The sequence below is a fragment of the Arachis duranensis genome, chromosome 2 (genome assembly GCF_000817695.3).
Source record: "Arachis duranensis cultivar V14167 chromosome 2, aradu.V14167.gnm2.J7QH, whole genome shotgun sequence".
NCBI classification, from domain to species: Eukaryota; Viridiplantae; Streptophyta; class Magnoliopsida; order Fabales; family Fabaceae; genus Arachis; species Arachis duranensis.
The window spans coordinates 66968382-66976270 of NC_029773.3; positions in this window are offsets into that span (position 1 = coordinate 66968382).

The following is a 7889-nucleotide window of genomic DNA, read 5'->3' on the forward strand; positions in this document are numbered from 1 at the left end:
CCACCTGATGGATGAGTGTCCTAACGGAGGGAGCAATTGTTAGTGACAACAATCATATAAACATGAAGACAAAAGATATCAAAAACAACTTACTAGTTACTACTAGGTGGCTTTATTAGGGCGTAATAATAAAAATTTAATTATGTTGTATATTATAAATCTCACATCTCTACAATATAATTTATAAATAATTTTTAGAAGTATCAAATATGAGATAATTCTCGCTTCTTAAGTAAGTTTTTTTTAATAAAATTAAATCTGTTTAATCTCAATTCTAATATAATATTAAACTTTATTTGATTTAATATTATTAAGTCGTTCACCTCTTATATATAAATATTTACGATTTAAATGGTGGCTCATTTTTTTTTGTTATGGAAGTTGTGAATGTGTTTGCGTAGTTATAGATGTTAGAGGTGCTAGATTAATTTGTGGGACAGTTTTTGCTTAGATTTATTGTGAAAAAGTCAGACCATCCGATTTCTTTGGGGAAAAAATATTGAAAGCAAATCGAAAGATCCGTTTTCATAGAGGGAAGATTTGAATTTTTGATGAAGCTAATCATAGGGTCCGTGTTGTATATGAATTAATTTTTTTTATTTTCGGTGAATGAAATCGAGGGTCCGATTTTATTATTATATGTTATTTTTGAATTAGCTTAAACAAATCGCTGGGTCCGAGTTATATATATATATATGTATGTATGTATGAAGGTGTGTAACGCATAAACAGCTCAGATCCAATCTTCTTCATCTTCTTTGACTTGGTCTTCTTCTTTCTTATGCTCCTGTGTCTCTCTTGTTGGCTTTGAAGGAAAAAAATTTGATAGTGAAGTTTCTATTTCTGTTTAAGTGAGTGAGAGAAATGAATGATAAAGTCTTTTTAAAAGCATATTATTTTGGTCAGATTTTGTTGCAAACATCTGAAGGGGTAAAATTTATTTGTGAAGATCCCTTAGATGTTGTTATTCCATTCACAATCTCATTTGAAGAGTTTAAATGTGTGATTTATGAGAAGATAGATTCGGAGATGTCAAGAAAAATATCATATATTTTATACAGATATTCCGTACCAGTATTTGGTGGATTCGTTCAATTTCAAACCAAATATATAACAAACGAAGCGAGTATGCAAGAGATGTTTTCAATGTATATTGAAAGCCGTGCTCAAATCTCGTTCATTGAGTTGTACATTGAATTCGAACAATCTGAGGCCAACCGAAATATTTTACGGAAATATTACAATAGTGACAGTGTGGAAGAGTTCGAAAGAAATTAAGTTGTTAGTCCAAACGGAGATGAAGATCAAGGTGACGGCACTGTGGCTCCGAATGTGACAGACGTGGCAAATGCACTCACAAACGAAGTGCCGTTTGAGGAGCCATCTTTCATGCGAGTTTTGGATTTGGAAGTCATACATGCTCTGGAGTTTCTGAAATATATGAGTGCAAGTACGTAATTGCGTATATTTATAAGAAGGATTAGAATATTGTAATAGTTGATATTGATCGATGGACCAAATAGTTAAGTGACTTGTGAAAATATACTCAATTAGCATTTGTAAAAGTGTTTATTTAGTCAAGTTTAAGATAATAATATTTTTAGTTAATTAGTATTTTGGAATCAGTATTTATTTAGTTATTTAGTTAATTAGTATTTATTAATTAGTATTTATGTTAGAATTTATGAAGTTATTTAGTTGATTAGTATTTATTTTTAGTTATTTAGTTAATTTGTATTTATTAATCAGTATTTATTAATGTGTTTATGTTTTTATTTTATTAAGATTGAGATAATAACCTAATGTAAAGTTTATTTATATAATTATTGATGTTGTGAGTACTGATTTACTTTTAATTTTGGTCATTAAATAATTGTGTATTAAATACTTATGGTATGGCTGACGTCGTGGTAGAAACTCCTATTGTCGCAGATGGTGAATTCGCCGTGGGGATGGAATTCAGTTCTAGGGAAGCTGTTATTAAGGCGATGAAAGAGTATACCCTCTGAAGAAGTATAGACTACCGAGTGTATGAGTCGGAGTCATTGACATTTTCTGCCAAGTGTACACAGTACGGGTCAGGGTGTGATTGGCTTATCAGAGTTAGCATGATCAACAGAAAGTACTGTTGGGTTATAAGGAGGTATAACGACAGCCATACTTGTACTAGAGCCACCATTTCTCAGGATTATTCGAAGCTGGATTCGAATACAATTGCAGAAGTCATAAAGTCGTTAGTTGAGGCTGACCCCTCGTTAAAGGTAAAATTAGTTATTGCAGAAGTGCTATCGAAGTTCAACTACACGGTTAGTTATCGAAAAGCTTGGTTGACTAAGCAAAATTCAGTAGAAAAAATATTTAGAGGTTGGGAAGCATCGTACGAAGCATTGCCCATATGGTTGGAGGACATGTGTCATAAAGAGCCATCAGCTGTCGTCCATTTTGAGACTATGCCTGCATATCAAGGCGATGATTTGGTAAGTGATATCCGGATATTGCATCGAGTCTTTTGGAGCTATTACCCCTGCATTAGAGTATTCAGATATTGTAAGCCAATTGTTTAGGTGGATGTGACTCACTTGTACGGAAAGTATAAGGGTTGCCTGTTAGTGGCCGTTTCATAGGATGGTAACAACAATATCGTCCTAATTGCATTTGCTATTGTGGAGGGAGAGACTTCTGATGCGTGGCACTTTTTTCTTAGTAACCTGAGACAACATGTTGTGACTGGGATGGTGTAGGACTGCTATCAGACTCCATAAATGCAGCTGTGGCACGCAGTAACGGAGCTTGATCACCTCCTATAACTTTTCACATGTTTTGCATCAGGTATATAGAGTCGAACTTTCTGAAGAAATTCAAGGCACCGTACCTGCAAAAGCTTGTTGTCAATATAGGTAACATTAAGTAATTCAAAGTTCGTTATTAACAAAGTTGCCACCAACCTAGTGTTTGTCATCCTTATTTTTTCCTATTTGGTATCTAATATTGTGCAGGATATTCGAGGACGGTTCGCGAGTATGAAGTGCATTATCAGCGTTTACGAGAGCGGGACGAGGCTTACACTAACTGGTTAAACCGTATTCCCCCCGAACAGTATGCGTTGGCATTCGACGGTAGTTACCGATGGGGTCATATGACGACAAATCTAGTGGAATGCATCAACTCAGCCTTGAAGGGTGCACGCAATCTTCCCATCACTGCACTTGTGAAAGCAATATTCTACAGACTTAATGAGTTGTTCACTTGGAAAAGAGTCGAGGCGGAGACTCAAATTAATGCTGGCCATATTTTTTCTGAGCTTGTGACATCTAGATTGCATGCAAATCAACTTGTAGCAGGAAATATCTAGGTTAATTGCCTCGATAGGCAGAATGAGGTCTTTGAAGTGCGTGAGATGCCAAGTGGACTAGAGTATGCTGTCGACTCCGTCGTCAACGATGTGACTGTGGTGAGTTTTAGGTAGACTGGATTCCTTGTCGACATGTGTTTGCATGTTGTGCAAATCAACGACTAGATTGGCAAGCGTATGTGCATGAAGTTTATAAGATGGACCAATTTAGACGGGTTTATCGAGCTAGGTTTAGGCCACTCGGAAATCCTACTACGTGGCCTTCTTACAACGGTCCTCGATTCGTACCGAATTCGTACCTGAGATGCGTTACCAAAGGTCGCCCCAGGATGACGCGCTTCTTGAATGAGATTGACACGCGAATGTTACGTCGTCCTAGGCGATGTAGGCAATGTGGGGCTGAGGGACATAGTCGTAGTAGATGCCGCCAGGAAGGTGGTTCAGGTGCCGACAATAATGCGCAGTAGATTTATATTTTATGATATTTGAAACATTGTAACTTATGTCTACGTACTCTATGAAATATCCGACTTTAGATTCTGTCCATACATTTTACAATATTCGAAACATTATAACTTGTCCAAATATTCCATCACATGCAAAGTACTTAGGAAAGTTAACTCATACATAGAATAGTGAATTGATACTTGGGAATGATAATTGATACATAGAGAAAACTAACTACACCACAACTACTTTTTCGTTGCCCACTTTACACCTTTCATAAGATTCTTGCATTTCTTGGCAGCCTTTTTGAACACAGATAGAGTTTATTGACTAGCGCTACGACGCGGCGGATCAATCCTGAGATTGTAGCCTTTGCCTGTCTCATCTGGAGTACATGCGCCTATATATAATATAATTAGACCATCCTAATTAATCAGACCATGCAAGTATATAATACAATCAATCCTAACTAAGATACCATACATGAATATAATCATCTGAATTGACCAAACAAGTATATAATATAATCAAGTAAAGCAATAATAGGACCTGCATCATTACGGGATTCTTCATCCTCGTCCATCTCCTCATCTTCATCCTCCTCCATGTCCTTGTCATCTGGTTCATCCACTAGATACTCATCGGTCTCATGCTCAAATGTCTTAGTATTTTCTTCAATCAGAGTCATCGAAACACGGTGAGGGTTTTGACTATTAAGAATTCTTCGACCACCGTCACTCCTTCTAGAATCACCAGATACCAACCCTCCAAAACCACCCGAGGAAATGCGACATGGATGCCTCACGTCGAAGGAATACCTACCCGCCATGAAATCAGGCTGATGGCCATATTATGCTTGGCCGGCATCTGAAGCCATGAACCCAAGAAACTGGCTAAAAAAAGCTCCGTCCCCTGAGTCAAACTGTGGCGTACTCCAATACTGCTGATGTATTGGGAACGACGGGGTACACTGTGTTTGAGGTACATATTGACTTGAAGATTGAGGTTGTTCTTGTGGAGGTGGAGGTAGAGGTGGAGGTGGAGGTGGCGGTGACTGTGGCTCATGCTTTTGATTGTTGTCATCCATAATCTGATTACCCTCAACATCCTCTTGAACCGCAAGATCCGACAAGTTCAAGTAATTGCCATATTTTAAACAGTACCAATACATGTAAATATCTAAGGGATGCTGTGGAGCCATGGAAAGCTCAGTAAGAAAGTAATTATACCTGTTTGCCCACTGCATCACCCAAAATGAATGAGTCGTGGCTGTGGCCCAGTTAAGATTCTTAGAATCAGTCAAGACTTCTCCGTGTGCCTTGTTTAGATTCTGTTCCTAATGAGGAACTCCCTGAATGAAACCAAACTGTTGTCTAAACCTGTCGATTGCAATTCAATACATTTAAAAGATACCAACGGCACCGTAGCACTCTAAATAACCAAGTGCAAGTAGATGTCTACAGGAATTATGTCCGGATCAACGCGATCAACAGCATATGCAACCCACACAAACTGGGAACAATAAAGCAAACAAATAATTACAATCCAAATAACAATATCACTAAACTTGAAACAAATACTACTTTAATGAAAACACAGCTAGTCTTCCTGAAGATCATCCAAGGCCTTCCTAAAATGAGCAAGCTTAAGATATCTATAGACTCGGTCTCCACCCTCCTAGTTGCACCACCTAATATGACTTATCTCATTAACACAATTGGATTCTAAATATGAAACCTTCCTAAAATGAGCAAGCTTAAGATATCTATAGACTCGGTCTCCACCCTCCTAGTTGCACCACCTAATATGACTTATCTCATTAACGCAATTGGATTCTAAATATGAAGATACCGGGTAAATGTAACGTATTGTTACCTATTTGCAAGCGAAAAACTGTGGAGTTTGATAAACCCCATTTGTAGGGTTTATCTTGTGCTTGATTTAGGGGATTTTATAACCTTTTACCGACATTTATCCATTGAAATAGCATGGTTTTATAACTTCTCCTTTAATTGTGCTTAAGAGTGAAAACATGCTTTTTAGGACTTAAAATAAATAAATTTAATTCATCTTGATTCCATTAGATGCCTTGATATGTTTGTTAAGTGATTTAAGGTTTAGGAGGCAAAGATTGGATCAAGGGAATGAAGAAAGAAAGCATGAAAAGTTGGAGAACTCATGAAGAAATGAAAGAACCGGAAAGCTGTCAAGCCGACCTCTTCGCACTTAAACAACCATAACTTGAGCTACAGAGGTCCAAATGATGCGGTTTTAGTTGGGTTGGAAAGCTAACATCCGGGGCTTCGCAACGATATAAGATTTTCCCTAGTTACACCGCAGATAGGGACGCGTATGTGCACTATACGCGTATGCGTCGTTGTGCCACCTGGTTCACTTAATGCAATCCGTGGGCCAGCGAATTATCAAGCCTTGTGGGCCCAATCCAACTCATTTCTGATGCTATTTAAGCCAAGAATTGAAGAGGGATGAGGCATCTAGTTACCTTTAGTTCATTTCCACACATTAGGATTAGTTTAGAAGTAGTTTCTAGAGAGAGAAGCTCTCACTTCTCTCTAGGATTAGGCTTAGTTCTTAGATCTAGATTTCAATTCACCTTCTTCTACTTCTATCTCTCAACTTTTTGTTGCTACATTCATCTTCTTAAATTCTTTTGTTGTAATTTCCTTTATGTTGTTCTTGTGTTTTTGTTGTAGATCTACTTTTGTTTCTTCTACTTTCTTCCAATTCAATTCAAGGTAATTCATAATAGATGTGTTTCTTTTGATTGTTGTTATTAATTCTTTTCAATAATTGTTATTAGATTCTACTCTTGTTATCAATTCTTTTCCATAATTGTTATTAGATTCTACTCTTGTTATCAATTTACTATGCTTTTCTTTTGTACCCTCCAAGTGTTTGATGAAATGCTTGGTTGGATTTTAGAGTAGAATTTTATACTCTTGGCTTGGAAAGGTAACTTAGGAAGTTTATAAATTTAGGGGTTTGTTTTAGTGACAAACAATCTTTTGTATGAGAGGATTATTGTTGGTTTAGAAACTATACTTTACAACGAGATTTCATTAGTGAAATTCTAAACCGCCAAAAATCCCTTCATCAAAAATGGTGCCGTTGCCGGGGAATTGCAATGGTGTTGTGTTATTGGTTACTGTATATATGTGACTAACTTTTTTTTTTTTGCTTTGGTTGCTATTTGTAGAATTTTGTTTCTCTTATTTTCTATTAGCTTTTGATTTTTGTTTTCTCTTTTCACCATGAATTCTCATTTTGGCTATGAGTGTGATTACAATTATGTTGTAGGTGATGGGAGCTACAATGAGAATGTGTATCAAGGATGGAACAATCAAAGGTGGGAGGAGCCATATGCATATGATCAATCTTCATAGCAACAACCTCCACCAATGCACTATGAAGAAGAGTCATTCTATGATGCATATCAATCCAATGGCTATGGTGAATCACCTTGCAATCAAATGGCTATGGTGAATCTCCTTGTGACTTTCAAGAACCACCACCATATGCCTATGATCCATACCTTCAACATAACTCTCAACCATACTCACAAGCCCCTTCTTACCAACCACCTTCATATGACCCTAATCCATATCCACCATTCCAACAACCATATGAGCCATATGAACCACACATAGAGCCACCACCGTCCCAACATCATCACTTTCAAGAGCCACCTCCTCCACATTATTACCAAGATGAACCACCTCCAATATATGAAAATTTTCAACCACAAGATGAATACTACTTTCCACCACAACCTCCCATGGAAGAATACTCATGTCCTTTAATCCAAGAGCTCTATGGTCCTACTCATGATATCCAAGAGGAACAAGAGTCAAGGGATCATCTCAAAGAAGCATTGGATCGATTTCAAGCAACCATGGAGTGTGTTGTGCAACAAGTGGAAAGAGAGGAGAATATTGAACCACCACAACTCTACCAAGAAGAACCATCTTCATACTATGAACCCTTCCCCCAAAATGATGAACCCTTCCACCCACCCCAACCTCTAATGGATGAAACCCTTGGTGTTCTTGTTCAAGGGCAAGAAGAGATG